Source organism: Haemaphysalis longicornis, unplaced genomic scaffold (genome assembly GCF_048455015.1).
Source record: "Haemaphysalis longicornis isolate Haplotype H1 unplaced genomic scaffold, Haemaphysalis longicornis Haplotype H1 scaffold_18, whole genome shotgun sequence".
NCBI lineage: Eukaryota > Metazoa > Arthropoda > Arachnida > Ixodida > Ixodidae > Haemaphysalis > Haemaphysalis longicornis.
In genome coordinates, this window is record NW_027526282.1 from 1,512,352 (window position 1) to 1,532,485 (window position 20,134).

Here is a 20,134-nt window from a genome sequence, read left to right on the forward strand (position 1 = left end):
TTTGTTCACTCAGTTGATTCTACGCTTCGTGTGAAAGACTCTGCGTGTAATTTATTAAACTGATCGGCACAAACTTTCTGGTAGAATGAACTAGGTGACCATTGCACCCCAGTCCGCCTATGTTATATGAAATTGTAAAGACATCTCGCCTGCAGTTTATAAACCAATGCAAACAAAACTTCCCAAACTTTCAGCTATTGATGACACTAGTGACATTAGTATTGTCTTAGTGATTGCTATACGAGCATCACAACCGCCGAATTAAGGTTAATGAGTAATGAATATAGTATAGCTATCACACATTTCTCCCCTCACACGTTGCTTCAACCCGAAAAGAGAGGAGCATAACTATTGTGTACAATGGAGCGTGACCGGAGATAGATGATGCCAGTAAATGCGGCAACACATTAGTGAATACAGAGGCACTGCTGTTTTCTATTATTAACCGAGTTGCCGAGGAGTCGTAAACGCGCGAGGCTTACCGCCCCGCGCCCGACGCGCCTGTCGTCAAGTGTCCTGACACGCACCGTCAGCGATTTTAGGCTTGAAAAATGTAGTAAGAAGGATTACGGTGGTTAAGACCAGTGAAAGCACATAAATAGCGGCTACGAAGACCTGACTTTTATGCAAAACCAAAATAGCGACAGGGAAACATTGACCTCAGTAAGGAGGAATGACCAGACTTACGAGCCACATGAAATAAAGGCCATGTTTAGGGCGACGCCTCACCTCCCGCCAGACGCCCCTATTTCCATAAATTTCTCTCGCAGTAAATGTGCATATGGCAATTGCGATGCGCTACCCCCCTTTCCACCCACTCTCCTTATGACGTTCCTTATTCATAGGTCATCACCTTTCACACGGCAATACTGTGCCGGTACTTTTAAACTTAAAAGAGCATACTATACAGTTTTCTTTTTTTGGTAGCTGGCACTTTTACAACCAGCCCCTTGTAACACCTGCGTTCGCTCAAACTCACTGGTCTCAAAGAAACTCTCTCACACACTTGCCTGCCTCTCTACAACCCCTTTGTTTCACGTACGGGACTTATATGTACCAAGTTACCCTTTTAAATACGGTGACCTCTCGTTTTATTGGTGTAACCCATGGCGAAAACTGGGGTAAGCGGTAATTTAGTATACACGATTGCCACTTATAGGGTTAGTAAGTACACCTGCGTTAGTCACGGGGACTGTTTCTTGGGGTGGTTCAGGCAGACGTCTATGCTTCTTCACGCAATGTACCGACATAGTAAGTGAAACAAACCTTTTTTTGAAGTGCAAAAACGGCAGTAAAGCCGGGGGGGGGGGGGTTGGGGGCGTGTATGAGACGAGGGCAAGTAGTGGTTCCTCGAGGAACAAGAGTGTATGCTCCTGCGGAATCAGCTTTTCTTCTCAAGATACATAGGCTCTTCCGCGTCTCTGCCACCAAGTATTTCACGGCGTTGTTTGTGTATGGGTTCGTCTTCCTCGAGGGAGTTGCCATAAATGATGTGTACAATTCTAGCATCTGTAGAAGGAGCCCGGATGGTTGCATCCTGGTCTGTCGTAGCGAATGGCAATACTACGGTCGCTGGCTCAGTGCCGAAAACGCTCCTTGGCAAGGAAGTCGTCGGACGTGTGGAAAAAAGTCAGGCACGCCTCCGGCGGCGTGAACGGTGGCTCACCCGATCTTAGAGGGGCTGTAAACGCTCATCCGTAGTTTCGTAGTATATACTAAGCGAAGACAACTGTAGACGCACTTCAGAAACCGCGGTATGAACTGGATGTATTCAAGTTCAGACTGCTTGAAACTTTCATAAAACTGACATTCGGAATAAGCGTTAATTCGGTTAGCACATAAGACATTTTGTAGCCAGATTAACTGTATTTAACTGGTCGACGTTTATGAAAAGCTATAATAACGTCATAGTGTGTTTACAGATTTCACCTAGCCATAGCTTTCAGTCGTCAGCCTACCTTGTAGACCAGAAAGTTTTAGCCCACAATGGTATTATTGGGTAGGGTAAGGAGAAATTAGGGCTATGACTAATTAGTTTCGGGGCAGTGATTTTCGGTCGTCTAAGCAGAACTTGTGAGACTGAAAGTAGCTATTTCTAATTTGATATACAACGGAGAGACTAAAAAAGTTGTTCGAATAGTGCCGTTTGCGGTTTTTAAGTACTAAGCGCTGATTTTACTAGCCAGCCTCAATGTTTCTATCTAGGTAGCTTTTCTAATGCACAGCACATACCGAAAACGCTGGAATCCAGCGATTAAGGTTTCTGCTATAGTTAATGTCAAAGTTTTTAGAATAAAGGAAACAGAGAACATGGAATTTTATGAGACATGCAAATTTACTTCTTCACTTATGGAATGCCCGCCTCCAAAAGGTCAAATGACGTCCGCGTAGCTGTGAGGCTGGCTGTTCGTATAAAAATGTTCCACGTCAGTCAGCTCAAATACTCGCAATACCTCTATAAAAACGAACGTGCCATCGCCAGGAATGTGAGTATGTTTGCCTATTTCAATGCGGCTAGTTTGTAAAACATATATTGCGGCTTGACAAAAACCACAAAACCCGCAATAAAGTGGGAAATATTTGTTTATATTGGTGTGGAGCACTATTTATGTAAAAACTAGAACATAAATTCTATGGAGTGCAAATGTGCTCTCCGGAGGTCCACCATGCACTGCGCACGCTAGATATAAATGCTCCTAGATTGCTGTAACACGAGTTGCATTTCCTTAACAATGCCCTTAGCTGTGGAAAACATTTCAATTATTTGTATTGATTTTGTATCAAATACTGCGTATCGGACATTTGTATGAAATATTGGCTGTTGGCTTTATCAACGAGGGTTACGAAGGGAATCGGGTAATTATCTGAAAGTCCACTGGAAATTTACCGAGGCAGTGCCCGTAAAATTAAACAATGGTGCCCCTTTGCGGCCAGACACAACCCAGAACGTCGTGATGTTTTAACACAAAAGTGTTTTATTCCGAGATACACCAAGATTTCACTGACGTCATATCCGTCACGGAAATTAAGCCATTACAACGAAGCAGGTGGCCTGCAAAGGGTGCACCCCTGCAAACAGTGTCTTGTTGTGGGGAAGCAACATTTAGTACTAAAGAGTACGTTATACTTAAGGTTGTTCGTTTTCGGGTTTTATATTTTAACATTAAAGTATTTTATGCCACCATACACTAACATTTCACTGACGTCATATAGGTCACGGAATTGACGCCAGTACACTTTTGCCGAAGCGACCGGTGAGCAGGACGCCTGTCGAGAAGCACACTCACAAGACATTTGCCGACCCGAAAATCATGCTCAGCTGCAGATTTCGCGGCACATTTCACTTTTGTGTTTTACCGATTCTTCTGACAGAGGAATGAAACGAAGTTTTTTTTTTCCAATTTTTGATCACAGAGCTCTTTAGGCCGACAAAAACCATCCGTCGTAGATAGAAAACCATGAAGCCTAAAGAAAAAAGAAGGGCGAGGAAGGTTAGACTACTCCAGCTGGGGACCTACAGCCGTGAATCCGGTAGCGTAACCAGTTGGCCACACCAAAGGCCCACATATGCCTGCGGACGAGTACGGGTTAGCAGCACTTGCAGCCAACTGAAAAGAAACGAAACGCTTCCCCAGGTCGAAATCGAACCTTGGTCTCTCGCGTTATGAAAACGGCGTGTATCCGATTGAGCTATAATTCTATTCCTGGGGCACAGCACTTTTTTGGGGGTTTGTAGTGCGGGCGTCGGCTTTGTACTTAGCCGCAGGTTCCAGCGCGTGCTAACGCAGTGCAGTTTGGGAGAGATATCAAAGCCTGCGTACGAAACCATCCGGGCCTGACAGTCATTGAGAACTTTCACCGGGAATTAGGGAAATAAATGTGAGGTGAGGCTGCCGGATCTCAGACGAAGAGACAGGCCGCCAGCTGTGCTGTTTCTCCAGCTTTCCATCCCCAGTGCTAACTGCCCCGGTTTTTTGTAAGACACTTCCATCACAGGAAGTCAAGTTTATACTCGTCCCAAGCCTAAAAGTGAAAGTGCAAGCAATGCTTGATGGTATTGCAAGTAGATGCGCGTAGATGTTCCTGCAATATCCAAAAGATCCTTCCCAGACTGTTCGCAATATGTCGAACCAAATGTCGTACCTTTTTAATTGTCTTATGTAAAGATATTGCACCATGATCCCAAACTCTTCGCCGCGCCACGCACTTTCTTTTCGGGATTGGTCTGACAAGAGTAGTCTCAGCCGAAGTATACCACCAGCCTTGTAACTCAAAATGGTCTTTTTGTTCCTCGTTTGAAAACTGGCTACTTGAGCATTGAATTTTAAAGAAAGTTTGTTCCTCCCCCCTAGTAATCCCATTTCCGTCCTCTGGCCAACCGGCCTTCCCATTCCCAATAAATAACCGTGCGTCTACTGCTACTACAAAATTTGCAAATCGCAAGCATTTATCCAGGCAGGGATGTTTTCCCCTGCCGCAAGGTTGTCATTATCCAAACTCTCATAGACAGCCCGCACAAACTGACGCAGGCAGCCCGCAGGCAGCCCGCACAGGACTCCGCACTTGATGTTTCTACGGCGTGATGAATGTTCAATTCACAGAGTTAAGTGAACATTCATCACGCCGTAGAAGCATCAAGAGCGGAGTCCCGCAAGGAAGTATTCTAGTCCCCACTCTTTTTCTCTTTTATATATATGACATAATCAAAATAGATAGTTGCGGCAAATTTGTAATTTATGCTGATGACTGCACGGTATTTTTTTCGGGGAAGGATGTGGCGAGTCTGTTGGCGAACGCAAGCCAGTTCTGCTTTAAACTGCAAGCTTGGAGTGAACAGAATGGCATCGTTTTAAATGAATCAAAAACAAAATGCGTTGTGTTTCGTGCGCCGGGTACCACAATCAGTGTTCCGGAAACAGTTGTTCTTGGCCCTTACACTGTGTCAATTGAAAAATCTGTGAAAACGCTCGGTGTTACTTTTTCTCAGCACATGTCATGGAACGACCATGTGAAAAAACTGAAGTCAAAATTAAGTCGAACGGTTGGCATCATAAATCGGAATCGCCATTTTTTGCCCACCACAATTAGAGAGAAATTATACCATGCTCTGTTCAACTCTAGCTTGAGTTATTGCATGCTGGTGTGGGGAAACGCTACAGAAATAAATATACACAAGATGACTGTATTACAAAAAAGAGCGCTGCGAATAATTGAAAATGTACATTATCTAGAACACACCGCTCCAATCTTTAAAAAACATCGAATTATAAAATGAAGGATATGTATAATCACAGATTGATATGCGCTTACCAAATCGCTGTGAAGGAAAAATTAGATTTGTTTTTAAACCTAGCTAACCTAAAGCAATTCACATACACATACCCGTTCCGTCAACAGTCACCATGGGAAGTTCCATTTTCCCGCACAAATTATGGGAAAAAAAGATAAGATCATGATTTGCCTACAATACTAAATTATTTTCACTCAAAAGAAGTTGACATTATGAAACTGAACGCGAAGAAAACCGTCGAAATGTTCCCTTAAAAAGTGCTTGTGACTATCTTTTGTTTTTAGTGTGTTTTATTTCAATACCATATAATAATGCTTAGTATGTTTTTAAATGTACGTTTTAATGTTTTAATGTACGTGTGCTTCTGTGACTGCATTGTGTCCACTGCTGATGGGTGTCCGGAGCCCCGTCAAGCCGCAAATGAGCGGCTTTTTCTCCGGCCCCCCTTTTTTCGCTGTACTTTTTGGAGCAAAAAATAAAACTCACGGATTGATTGATTGAAAAAAAAAACAGCAAAATAGTCAAGAAAGTGTACCAGAATATTTTAGAACATGTTTAGCTGTTGTTTTGTCTCAATAAGAGAGGCTCATGCGAAGGCTAAACTTGGAAATTCGGTCCCTCCCATTTATGGGTATTTCAAGTGCCGTCGCTATTATTACCATTTTTTTATCTTCCCCATTATCATTATCATTACAATGCATCAAAACTTTGCACATGCCACCCCTTCACTTATAGAGATACAAAGGGAAAGCATTGCCGACTCGGCGAGGTGGCTCAGCGGCTGAAGTATGTTTTCTCCTCCGTCCGACATGTCGGATCCGGCATGTGGAATACAACATGTCGAATCTCGTCGGGCGACCATAGCGGACAACCCTTTTCTTCATTGGGGAGCAGGGCTATCACGGGAGTGTCGGGCCAACTGCGTCAGTTGAACTAAGCGTTGTGGTTAGTACATCGAACCTATACGCCTCGAGCGCTGCCTGTAGGAGCGCCAGTTAAGGTCTCCCAGCGGCACGTTTTGGAAGCAGGAGTGGGAGTCTCTAGCACGCTCCCCACTGTCGGCGCTGCCTTTGCGGCACGGTTACGACTGAGTAGTACCATTGGTATGCGCTGAAAATACCTATTTATATGGAGAAGTCATTCCGTTCGCAAATTTGGTGTATTGACAAGAGTGTAAATGTTTCTGATACGATCGTAGTGGGGTACATGCATGGAGCTGACTGTTGTTTCATTATTCCACTGCGATGAAATTTACGAACAGTGTCTCAGCAGCGTTTCCTTGAGCATGTTACGGCTATAGAATACGACGTAAATTGGTTTTCTGCGCTTACATAAACACAGCACTGCACTTGCCTCTATTATTTACCCTTGACAAGTAGTGTGGCATAAATATCACAAAATTTCACAGATGAAGTATGATGGATAATGCGAAAAAGTACTCAGGGATCAGAACAGGGACAAATTTGATGCTGGGTCGTCTTTTTGGGAGGTGAGCGCACGCAATCATCTGGTTCACATATCCTCCAGGAGCCGCGCGGAGACGAGCTTACAGGGAAATACGCGTCCGCGACTAAATGGTTCTTCAAAACATCGCCATATGACACAGAGAGCCTGCAGAATCTAACAGAAACTGAAATCAGGGGGCCTTACCAAATGCCACAACTGTACTCTTCCAACGACACCTTTTACTGCTTGCGAAATGCTATACTTGGAATAACGCGTCCGCCTAGTGATCAGCTGTTCGTTAAAGTCGAAAAACAAAAGGAAAGTTAACCCGCACCATGCGTGTGTGATTAAAAAAATGTTATTTCCTCTATTTCTCTCCGTATCCGTAAACAACAATAGTTAACGATACTGCTCCTGTCCCGCCTGTCTTGCGACATAGCTGTGCGCTTCGCATCCATTGGTCTGGTGTGTCCTACATGGCTGATGTTCAGACGAATACCTTAAGCACTTCTGATGCTGCACTGGGTTTTTTTATTCCCGTACGAGCTATTGTGTGTCTTTGGGACTTGCAGACCTTTTATTTCTCCGTACACAATCCTGGTTTTATCTAATTTTCCTTGGTTGTTGCTATAAGGCATGCGTGCATGGGCACATATTTAGCGACGCAAGGCCCTGGAATATACTTTACATTCCCGCGCGCCTTATATTCCCATAAAAGGCGCAAGTTATCAGTCATTGGGTAATCAATCTCCCAAGCATATTTTTCCACGAAGTATATTATAGAAATGAATGCGCATCCGTTGCATGCGCTGCAAGAGGAAACCAACCTGTCGCTGTGCCTCTACCAGGTCAAAGTGAAGCGACAATAAAATTTAATTGTGCCGGCCGTATTCGGAGGCGACAGTTTTGATATGCTACTTCCGTCGCCAATGCCCATACCAGTGATCAAGAAGCGTACGAAACCGCATTCCCAGATAGCTCTTGTTGGCGATCCAGCACTTTACCAAACCGCAGCTATTCTTTGGAAGGCCTTAACGTACTAATTTTCTGTAGACGTCACCTTAAAAAAATTTTTAGTGCGCGCAAACGGCAAAAAATTGATAGAGAGCCAAAATACTGCATGAGACCCTATCAGCCACCGCAGCGCCCATTCCACAAATGCCACAGAGAAGTGGTGGTAGGCGGCACAGCTATCGCGAAGCACGAGGCGTACAGTACATTTTGCGCTCAACCAGCTGTTCTAATATTTTAAAAAGTAGCGTATTTACCTCAGCTATTATTTTAATTAAATTAAATTAAATTAAATTTATTGTTGTTTGTGGGGTTACAAAAGATACGCAAAAACTGTTTGAACCCATAGCCAGCGGCTAGTAAGGCGTCCAATAAAAAATGAAAGAATTGCAGACAACATATATCAGCACACATCGTCGACAGCAAACTTAAAAAGCGTTAAAAGACACTCTAAACACTTACTAGAGCAGAGATTTCTTGAATGAATACATTTCTAAAAGCCAGTAACATAAAAAGATCCCGTTCAATTTTTTCCAGCAATAACAACGGCAATTGCATTTGTCACTCAGGTTACAATGAATACATCATATTAAAGCACCAGAATCACTTAAAATGCAGGATGTCATCAGATTGTATAAGAACAATCACGTCATTCGAAAATGGGGTAATAGTGTGAGAGAACGTACAATTAATAGCCGCAAGCATAAACTCAAAGTGCGTCATTCATTTTAAGGTAGTGCCTTTTTATTACAACAGAAAAATTGTTACAACTTTTACGTCATGCGGCAGGCTGTTCCAGATCTTTATACCAGTAAATTATAGCATACATGCGCCGTACACATTTCTTTTTATGGCTAAGTTAAAGTTTCCGAAGGTATGGCCCGTGTTGCGCGTGCAGGAGTATTAGGTGTAGACACGTCAAACGGAAAGTTGTCTCTTATTATGTTGTGGAGGCATGTAGCAGTTTTTTTCTCGTTAAGTAGATGAAATGGTAAGACGCTGTAGTTCAATAAACAGCGCCTTGCTGGGTCGAGAGTAGCCTAAGAGTTCGTTTTTGCGCTCGCCTCAGGCGCTCTAAGTAAGTATTGTATGTCCAGCCCAACGACTCGATGCAATACGTAAGATGAGTGTGCACTAATGTGAAGTAAAACAATCGCAGAACATCGTTGTCGAAGTATTCACGTAACTGGATTAGAGCAGAGCAGCCAGACGCAATCTTCGTGCAAACCGCATCGACGTGATGTTCCCAGTGTATATGCTTATCTAAGGCCACACCGAAGTACGTAAAAAGGTTGGTTGATTCAAGATGCGCTTGGCAAATAGCTAATCTGATATCAGCCAAACCGAGAGATCTGTTTGGCGACTGAAAAAGTACATACTTAGTTTTCCTTGTGTTGACTGTCGATTTGTTCCTCAGATACCAGTCTGAGATTTTTTTCAGGTCAGCGTTTGCGATGCTTGCGAGTTCGGTAGTGTGACTGGCAGTAATTATAATCGCAGTGTCATCAGCGTACATGATAGAGTTGGCTGAGGTTAATATCCATCTAAGGCAAGTCATTCACGTAAAGGGAAAAAAATAACGAACCAAGAGTAGAGCCCTGAGGTACTCCTGTTCACAAGTACTGCATAGATGCCGTCACATTTTTCATTGAGACAATTTGTTGACGATTTGTAAAATAGCTAGCAAAATATTCAAGCACGGTATCACGAAACTCGTATATTTTTAATTTGTTTAGCAAGATGTCATGGTTAACCATGTCGAACACCTTCTTCCTATCAAGAAATATAACAGCAGCTAGTTTTGTGGTGTCTAGGGCGCTATTGATAGACTGGGTGAGTGTAATGACGGCTGAGCTAGTGGAATGCTTTGGACGAAATCCGTGTTGCTGCGGGCAAATAATATTACACTTATTTAGAAAATTGGGAATGCGTTTGGAGAGAATTTTTTGAAATATGTTATTAACGCTTAGAACAGAAATTTCTCTGTAGCTAAACGGGTCAGTATCGCCATCCTTAAATACCGGGTAAACTCTGGCTATCTTTAAGGAAGACGGGTATGCGTATTCAAGCAAGGAATGGTTAAACAGACGGCACAAAATCGGTCCTATGATATAACTGTTTTCCTTCATTAGTTTTGCAGAAATGCTGTCCAAGCCTACTGCTTTCTTTGTTGACAACTGCGCAGTAACCGATAATACTTCGTTGGCTTCAATTTCGGGAAGGGCGAAAGAGTTAACAATTGGCGGTAGAGGAACACTGTCCAAACTTGCGACGGGAAGCTTCGAAGCTAGTTCAGCACCGACATTGGTGAAAAAAGTATTACATTCGTCAACGGTGTCTTTATTAACGATAGGCATCTTCAATGCGGCGAGTAAAGAAGTCTTTTAAGTGCGAATGCACTTCTTAGTCGAGCCTACTTCGTCCGCCCCCGTCCGTCCGCCCGCAGCCTAGCAACGGAGCTAGCTAGCGTGCCTAGCAACGGCGCCGGATTTCTGACGCGTGAGGGCGCTCCCGTAGCGCCTCCTCTCCCCCCTAGCCTACTCTCCAGCTCGCAACACCCTCTCTCGGCGCGCCAGCCAGGCCACTACACTATATAAAAAAATAACAGCATCCGGCGCCCGGTTTCGATCCGAGGACGTTGCGGCCGCAGCGCGACGCTCCACCGACTAAGCCACGGAAGCCACGCTGATTTCAGAGTTAGGAACGCTCCTTATATCTATCTTTAACGCATTCAAACTACGTCGTCAGCGGCGTTGCGTTGGCGACTCAGCGGCGTTATAGCGGCTTGATGACTGCGTGGTGTACACGTGATACTACAAACCCGATGGAAGAGATTGAAGAGAAGGCGGCGAGGCGGTGGGCTGCGGGTGCCGAGCGCAAGTGCCGCAAGCGGGCCGACAACCGTGCATTCGCACTTTCACATTCTCCCCCTCGGGGAAATGCGGGGGACTTTTTTTTCTGGCTCTCAATAAAGACACTGATTTGTTGCGCGCGCATTTGAACTAGTAGAGGTAATATTCGGTTCCCTTATGATGTGGCCACTTATGATACCAATAGTCCTTTTTCCTTACTATGCTTGAGTTACTGTGAAGAACGTATATGTTTTTCTGGGAGCAATCATGCGCTAGAGTTAGTGTGGCTTGCTTCGTTTTGCGGCTGAATGCTAAAATTGCCAGTAATGTTTTGTAGATCTACTTCACAGGTAACGTGGGCTACTTTTGATTTTTCAGCTTTCCTCATCAGTATTTTCCCGTCTGATACCCAAGCAAACTCCCAGCATTTAGCGCGCTTGGTTGCGATTGCCTTCTCCAGAAGAATCTTATTTTCCGGGCGTAGATGTTAATTTACAAAGATGGGATCCGCCACTCGAAATCCAAGTATCGATGCGTTCAGACGTGTTTCCTTTGCTTCCGGCAAAAATCTGTCTCGGGTACTTCGGGAAGCAAAATAAATAACAATGTTTGGTGGTCCTTTAGCCTTTGCAGGCACTCGATGTGCAATCTCAATGTCGTGACTGGACAGTCCTGTAGACAAACGCGAAGCGATTGCTTCAACGACCTTGGGAATATCCGCATTGTCAGTAACAGGTATGCCCTACACTTAGAGGTTGCTCCTCCGGCTGTACTGCTTCAGTTGAATTAGCTATTGTTTGGTCTCATCAAGTTCTTTGCTTAGTGTTCGGTTCTCTTTCTGGCATTCAAGGACAAGATGTTTTGCCTCTTTCAGTTCATTACGGATATTTACAACTTCGGTATTGAATTCTTCGAAGTTTTCGTTCATGAAATTCACTCCCTCTTTGACTAACACAAGTACTGCCTGGACAGAAGTGTTCGATGTATGCTGCGCTTTTACTTCATTTTTTAGTTTATGCATCACCTCCAGAAATTTGGAAGTCATGTCTGTCAAAACCTTGAATACCTCCTTTTACTGCTAGGGGCTTTTTCAGCGAGTGCCTGTGCAAATGTGGTCAAATTGTCACCCTTTTTACTTGCCATCGTGTTATCGCGTATATCACACAGTTTACAGTAACACAGAAGAATGGGCTACAATAACACTCTACTATAACGACTGCAGTAACACACAAGTTGCAGAGCAGTCCGGCAGCCGTAAACAGCTGAATTACAATAGGGAGTAAAATTGAATCCCCACGTGCAACGAGTGAAGACAGCGGTTTAGCCGAGATATCCATCGCGGCCACCGGTACCGCTGTGAATGTGGCTTGGCCGGTGCTCCATTCCCTTTTGTACCGAAGCCAGCACCTCCAGTCGTTGGTTGGCCGCAGTAAAAAGACACGCGTCCCGATGACGGTGTCCGATGCACATGCGCGTAGCTTCCGAGGATTCCTCGCGCTGTTGACCATTTTCTTATCGGATGCCTGCAACGAGTGAAGACAGCGGTTTAGCCGAGGTGTCCGCTATGGCCACCGGTACCGCTCTGAATAAGTCCACTTAACGTACCTCTGGCCTCAATGTTGATGTAGCTAGACGTAAAAAGGGAGCTGCCGCCAAGTTTCTGAAAACTCCAAAGCATCGAAGCGCTTTCCTTTAACCGCCGCATGCCTGATTATACGGAACCATGGCTCAGTTTATGAGCCACCAACGGCGCGAAATATATACTCTGTGTTCTGAAGTTCAGCAGCACGATCCTTCTAACTTTGAAGATTAACCACACTACTAGCTAGAAACGTAACATGCGCCGACGTAGCAGAGCACAATGATTACGCAAGAGCAACCTCTCGCTCAGCGCAACGCATTCGGATATGGTGTGCAGAAGCCGCCTGTTTTCATTGTTGCTGCAAATGTTAGAGCTAGTTTCATCAATCGGACTGATTGGTTGCATTTTACATTCGCGCAGGACGCAAATTCTAGTACGGAAACCTTTTCAGTGTAGACTTTTGTACAGTATTTTATTTATTTATTTATTGTACCCTCAAGGCCCGGGTAGGGCGTTACAGAGGGGAGTGGGTGTGATGACTGCATATAAGGTACAGGAGAAAGAAATGCAACAGCAGAATGAATGACTACACGACTGAAAAGGCAATACGCGTTCAGAAGAGTACAGAGCACCATGGTGCCAAAACAAACAACAACAAGAAAAGAAGGATAGGACACTGGTTGCAAAGGCATGAAAAAAGACACGCACATGCGCAGAAATGTACAATTTCAAAGGCGATATTGATAGGCTAACAATAAAAATAGGCGCCCGCGTAATACAATGAATAGCGTATTCAGGCGTAGAGACTTGTTGTAGCGGCAAAACAATAACAAAAAACACACAACAGCCAGGTCAGCAATATACAGCGAAAATGGCATGGCCAATGCACACAAAGATGGTTGAAGCAGTTTACACAGAGAAGTGGTCGGATAAGGCCGATTTAAACAATTTATTAACACGTATGGACACTAGTTGTTCGGGAAGGTGCTTCTAATGTCTTATCGTGCGAGGAAAAAATGTTTGATGAAAGGTGTTGGTGTCGCATGCGAATGGTCTGATCTTGTGGCGATGATCAAGGCGTCGGGAAACGTAGGAAGGACTGGATAGGAAGGTATCACGTAAAGTGGGATGATAGTAAAATTTATGAAGCAAACATAAGCGCATCAGTTGGCGTCGTAGCGAGAGGTCTGGTAATAGTAAAGTAGATTTCATTGTGGAAACGCTTGCAGTACGGTGATAATTACTTAAAATGAAACGCGCCGACCGATTTTGTATCGCTTCAACTGCGTTTGTTAGTAAATAATACCGGGGTCCCAGATAGCGGCAGCGCACTCTAATTTTGCTCTAATTAATGTTTTGTAATGGAGTAGTTTTAAAGATGTTGGTATGTTGCGAAAGTTCTTTCTTATGTAGCCAAGTGTTCGGTTGGCGTTAGCAGTTATGTAGTTAGTGTGCTGTTCCCAAGAGAGGTTGTTTGATAAATGAACGCCCAAATACTTATATGAATTCACTGATTGCAGAAGGGTATTTTGAATAGTGTAATTAAAATTAGGAGAGCTCTTCCGGGATACGTGCATTACTTTGCATTTATTAATGTTGAGGGTCATTAGCCAATCTTCGCACCATCTGGTGATGGTATCAAGGTCATTCTGAAGTAAATTAGCGTCATTAGTGTTCGAGACTTCACGGTATATAACAAAATCATCGGTGTAAACACTAATTGAAGAGTGAAGCTGAGCGGGTAAGTCGTTTATATAGATTAGAAATAAGAGTGGGCCAATCACGGAACCTTGCGGAACACCTGATAGTACTTTGGACATAGGCGAATCAGAATGGTTAACTGTAACAAATTGCGATCGATTGGTTAAGAAATTGCGCAGCCAAGTAAGGACGTAGGGATCTAGGTTAAGTTTACTTAATTTGAAAAACAAAAGGATATGCGACACCCTGTCAAATGCCTTAGAGAAGTCGAGGAATATACAATCAGCGGTTGAACCCCGGTATAAAATGCTATGTACAGAGTGTGTGAAGGAAGCCAGTTAGGTTTCACAACAATAGTGTTTGCGGAAACCATGCTGAGATGGATGAAAAAATGAATTAGAATCAAGATGAGCTACAATTTGAGATGATATGTTGTGCTCGAGGATTTGGCCAGGAATGCTGGTTAGAAAAATGGGGCGATAGTTGCTAATTAGTTGTTTATCACCAGATTTGTGAATCGGCACCACCTTCCCTACTTTCTAGTCAACCGGTATTTCACCGGTTCTGAGAGACTGTTCGAATATTTTCGACAAAAATACAGATGAGTACACTCTAGTATTTTTTAGAAACTTTAAATTTATATTGTCGATACCTGAGGCTGAGGAAAGGTTCAAAGAGTCGATAATTTTAGCAATACCAATGGGATCAATCAAAATTTCAGGCATAGGTAGAAAAGATGCGTCTTTGAGTGACGGGTGTGCAACTAGTGAAACGTTTGAAAAAGAACCAGCAAAATAGTCGTTGTATGCGGAGGCAGTCTGCTTGCCGGACAGCAGCTCACCAGCACTCGATATAATAACTATTGTGTCGGCTTCAGGGCCAGTTACCACTTTCCAAAATTGCCGTGGGTTATTGCAGAGCAGAGAAGGAAGGGTTACGTTATTAAAATTGTCTTTTGATTTACGCAATGCGTGAATGTAAGAGGAATTAGCTACGCGATATGCTTGCCATCATTCCGGTCGGTTAGAACGTTTGGCACTGCGATATAAACGCTTTTTCTTATTAGCTAGTCGCTGGAGGGATTTGTTGTACCGTGGTGATCGTTTCGCTGCAGTTGATCTAAGTGGGATGTGCCTATTTGTTAATTCTGTAATTTGTTCCTTGAATAAGTTCCAGTTTTCTTGGAATGAGCGTGTTTTAAAGTTTTTTAGAAAGTTATCAAGAAAACATGATAGGGCCGAATTAATGGCTTTGTAGTCAGCCCTTGAATAGTCTGGAATATATTTAGCTTTCTTTTTAGGACGCAACGTAGGGAAGGCTAAATCAAATTGTATTATTTGGTGGTCGCTGAAACCAGGTAGGACCGACAGCGATGTAATGGTGCTCGGGCAAGTAGCTAGGACTAGATCTAGAGTATTTGCTGTGTTGGCCGCTATTCTGGTCGGCTGCGTTACCACCTGGCTAAGATTAAACGTGCTACAAAGTTCAACAAATGATTTCGGTTCAGCTCCTACAGCGACTGCGCAAGTACCGGCCGCTGTCCAAGTGATGTTAGGGAAGTTAAAGTCACCCAGAAGCATTATAGGACAGTTGGGTAACGTACCACTACCAGATTCACTACGTCATGTAGATTATTAATGAATCAGCTGTCACTAGAAGGCGCACGGTAGCAAGCGCCGATAACTTTCTTGTTCCCGATTGCTAGTGATACCCATGAAATTTCTAGATCGCTCGGGACGTCAATACTACAAGATTCAATTTCAGAATTTACCGCAATCAGTTCCCCGCCCCCAGATCTGTAGTCTCGGTCCTGTCGATAAAAGTTATATTTATTTTTGCACTCCAGAATTTCGGAATCTCGTATTTTGTTTGACAGCGAAGTTTCTGTTAGTACAATGATGTCAGATGAACATGAATGAATGAATGAACTCAGCTCTTCGCGTTTTTTTCTAAACGCTACGGATGTTAGTGTAGACGACAGATAGCCTTTTGCCTAATCCACTTCCCATCAAAGATTGCTAACAGGTTGGGTTATTAGACTTAGGCGAAGGGGTGGAAACGGGGGGGTGGGGTGTCTTGGCTGGTTGACGCAGCATTGGTAGGCGTATATGACTGAAAGGAAGTTTCTACGACGGTCTTATTGGTGTGATCGTACATGTAGCACTTTCCGTTTAAATGTAATTTGTTGTACTTCAGTTCCGATAAACCAGCTTGGGCTTTCGCATATTCTAAAAGATTTTTCCTCGCGATTCTGGTAGCGGGACAGAAGTCCTCGCTTACGGAAATGTCACTGTTTTTTAGATTTGCACGGTTAGCCAAAATTTGAGGTTTGGTTCTGTATGAACACAATTTAACTATTATTGGTCGGTCACGATGGTGAGTCGCACGTCCAAGGCGGTGCGCGCGCACAATAGAATCGGTGCTTAAATTAATGCCGAAAGACTGGGACACTAATGCAAGCATCTTTTGCTCGGCATTGCGAAATGATTCTTGTGGCGACTCTGAAATGCCGTAGAAAATTAAATTATCCCGACGAGCCCTTTTTTCGGCATCATTTAGACGTGAATGCAGCGTTTGGCACTCCTGCTGTAAGGAATTTACAGCCTGCTGTGTTGTTTGCAACGCGGCCCGCAAGCCATCGATCTCCGCTGTTTTTTCTTCAAGATTTATTAGGCGGTTGCCAATGTCAGCAAGTTTCTGATCTATGTTGTCTTGTTTCTAAGATACATCGGCGATGAATGTTTTTAAGATATCTTGGCCGTTAATTAACATAATTTTAAGTACATTTGCCCCCATTTTAAACATCATATAGGCTGTTTTGCGTTCTTATTTTGTGATCACGTGTGTGTGCTCCTCTTGATAGCGTAGCAGACATGCGGCAGCCAGTGGTCGCACGTAGGTCGCCAAAACTATTACTTCTGTTACCATCACTAATATTAGTATTACTATCGCGGTCCGATAAATCTGGTGCTCCTGACGTAAGTTTCTGGTTCTCCTGGCAGGCAAGCTGAATTGCAGTTAGGTGCAAGATTTACGAGCACTACAACAATGAGACATCAGGTACACCATCCACATTTGACAGTCAGAGCACCCCTTTTGTCATTGAGACAGGTGTAACCGGCAACAGCGCGTTTCCCTGGTACCACGGGAGCACATCTCCGACGCTGGAGCCGAACCTGCAGGCCCATTTAGGTCGCACCTGCAGGTCCATCTCTGCTCACGCATGAGATCCAGCGGTGGGGGGGAGGGGGGGGAGGGGTGAGCAATGCGTGATCACGCACCATGACCTCAGTATGCCCCATCCACTAGCACTCAATCCACACCCATGAGCCTCTGGCGATCTGCATGTATTGGCGATGAGATCTTTGAGTGGCGCCCCCTGGCTCTGACGTCGGCTTAGGGATTCGCGCCGCTGTCGTCTGCTACACTCCGTAGGTGAGGGGCAACAGTGCCTGGGCTAGAAATCACCCGCTTCGTTGCTGTAGTGCGTTAAAAAGCGTATTTCTAGCGACTCAGTTATTTTGCCAGCTTCTGACGCATCTGAATAATTTGAAGCTGTATCCCCCACAAGTTTGTAACACACGAAGACATAGAGAACAACTTTCTTCAGAGTGTCGGTGAGATGATCGTGTGTAACTCGTCGTTTCTTGCTTATTCGCGAGGATCAGCGATCAGATCTTCTCGATAAGTATTCAAAATGCGTAGGCTTCCCTGCAGTATTTTTGAGATGCTCCTATGAAGACTCAACAGTCTAATACTACGTACCAAGAAGCGGCCTCTACACGCTCATCGCACAGCAGGAAATAAAGCGGCTTTCTTCTGTTTTTTTTCGTTTTTGTCTTGTATCGGATTATTGTTTCTTGCTTTTTTTTTCTGCCCAACGCATTAATTTTTTTGCGCCGTCACTAACTTCTTATTAGGAGGTTTCGGGATGTTTGGGAGCCTCACAAAGGTCGTGTGGATATTTCCTTCATTTTGTATGGCATACATTCTCTCTTCACAAATTGGCTTTCATTCCGGCTGCGTGCAAGAAGGTGCATATCCGCAGCGTGCTTTCTTTATTCACATGGAAATACAATGAGAACGTTTGTGCTACGCCACCGCGATCGCGCCCTAAACAACGTGGTCCACAGTACTCGAAGGCGGCTTTTGTGCTCCGAATGTCTATCGTAATTATATCGTTATTATAACGAACTGACTCTCAACTCGAACAATGATGACATGATTACGGTGTTGAAGGCATGTTGTACTCGCTAACTAACGTAATAAATAGTATACCTGCATATATTACAAGACTCGAAACCGAAGAAATATTCCAAGTAGCTCTTTATTGCTTTTCAACCCTTCCAGGCGCGAAGAAGAAATCCTATTCTACTCGGGATGGCGTTCTATGATTTGAAGAAAATTACTTTTACTCTCTTGTCCTGGACTGAGGACCCGGCCCACTAACCAGATCAATTTAATTGTTAAACAAAGTTTTCCCCTCATCCCCTTACTCCTCCTCCTCCTCTTGAGTGCAGTTTTCCTATAACGCATATCCGAATATCGGGAAGATATGGCTGTGCAAAATGTTCCGAAATATCCCTTTAGGTCTTAACAAACATATATGTGTTACTATAAATTTAACGAAGACGTGACTCGGTTTGCTCAATAAACCTCCATACTGGTTAGATGCCTGGTATAGAAGCAGCACGCGCGTATATACACACTGGGTTATTTGGAACTCAACCTACAGTTTTTGCAGTCTATAGTGCATGTCGGCAAACTTTCATGCCTTGACAACGTAAAGTGATGTGACAAAACGCGTTCGAGCGTTCGGCAAGGTTGCAAAAACTGTTTTGCCTTACATATGATTACCGGGAATCGTGATGCCTTCTGCCAAAGCCGACAGCCCTGAAGGCCTAGAATTTGTTTTGGTCTTCCATTTTCGCTGTTGTCGGTTATTAGCAGCTCACTGTTCCTTTTGTTCGAATGCTTACATGAGAAGCTGACGCCTAGCTCCGACTCTTCGCGCTCTGCACAGGACCGGCTTCGCAAGGCATGGGGTGGCGCCGGCAATGTTTCTCCCGTAGCGGTATCCAAAACTATACTTTAATTGACACCATGAGCTAGTGTATGCGATTTTAAGCCTATTATTATGATAAAAAGTTACCCACACGCCAATTCTGGTGCGGACAAGCATCAGACGTTGACCGAGCGCAAAGAAACAGCAGGTAGAGCGATCCTGAGTGAAGCAGACGACAAATGCGAGAATCCCTAAGCGACGTCACGGAGACGCGCTTCGCAGCGCCGCCTGTGTTCGCGCTCACTGCCAATAGCTTGTTTATACGCCTCGAGCTTCGCGATCGCTGCGCCGCCTGCCGCCGCTTCTCCGCGGCGTTTACGGGATTTGCGCTGCGTGGCTGATAAGGGCTCGTGCAGTGTTTTGGTTCTGTCGCTCCTTCTCGCCTTTCTGCGCCCTAAAAAAACTTATGGTGACGTCTATAGGCAAAGAGTACGTTTAGGGAAATTAAAAAGCAGCTGCGTCTTCGTAGAGTACGCGATCGCATGCAGGAGCTACCCGGGGACGCGGTTCTCCGCGCTTCGTCGGCGCTCTTCCGGGCGTCGGCGACGGTAGCAACATATCACCCCTGTCACCCCCAAAACATCAGGCACAAATGAATTGTACTGTCGCCTTGTTTAGACCCAATACTGGCACAATGAGAGGTTGGCTTTATTTTGCAGCGTGGACAACGAATTCGGCTTCGTTTCGAATATGTACCTGGCAGAAAAATATGTTTCGGGGATGTGATTAACAAATGCCGGAGAATATCTTATGCCTTTTATAAGAATATAAGCCATGCGAAAATGTTAAGCATATTCCAAGCCTGTGCGTGGTTAAATATGTGCCCTCACACGCCATATACCAAGAACCAAAGCAAGTTAATGAAACCACGGAAAAATAAATTCTGTGCAATTGCGGGATTAAGAAACATAATAGTAGCTCTAACGGAAATGAAAAAAGAAACAGTGCAGCTTCTGACATGCTAAAGACGTTCGTCGAAACTTAAGCCAGGTAGGGTTCACTAGACCTACTATACGCGGATTGCACCGCTATTTTCCTAAAACCAGAGTTCCAATTAAGTGGATTCTCTCTCTCTCTCTCTCTCTCTCTCTCTCTCTCGCGAGACATAGGTGGGGGTGAGGGGAGGGGGACGCTGTGTACAAATGTAGAGCGGAATCAAGCAATGAACGTTTTAGTAATCACACACA

General features: G+C 44.3%; 1 long non-coding RNA gene across 1 annotated transcript in view; it reads left to right on the forward strand.

Annotated features, from left to right (window-relative positions):
* Positions 1-2,450: 2,450 nt before the first annotated feature.
* LOC144166536 (uncharacterized) overlaps positions 2,451-20,134 on the forward strand; it is a 96,721-nt gene continuing 79,037 nt past the window's right edge. Inside the window, exon 1 of the long non-coding RNA XR_013321698.1 lies at positions 2,451-2,486. This is a non-coding gene — a long non-coding RNA (uncharacterized LOC144166536). The remainder of the gene's footprint in view (positions 2,487-20,134) is intronic.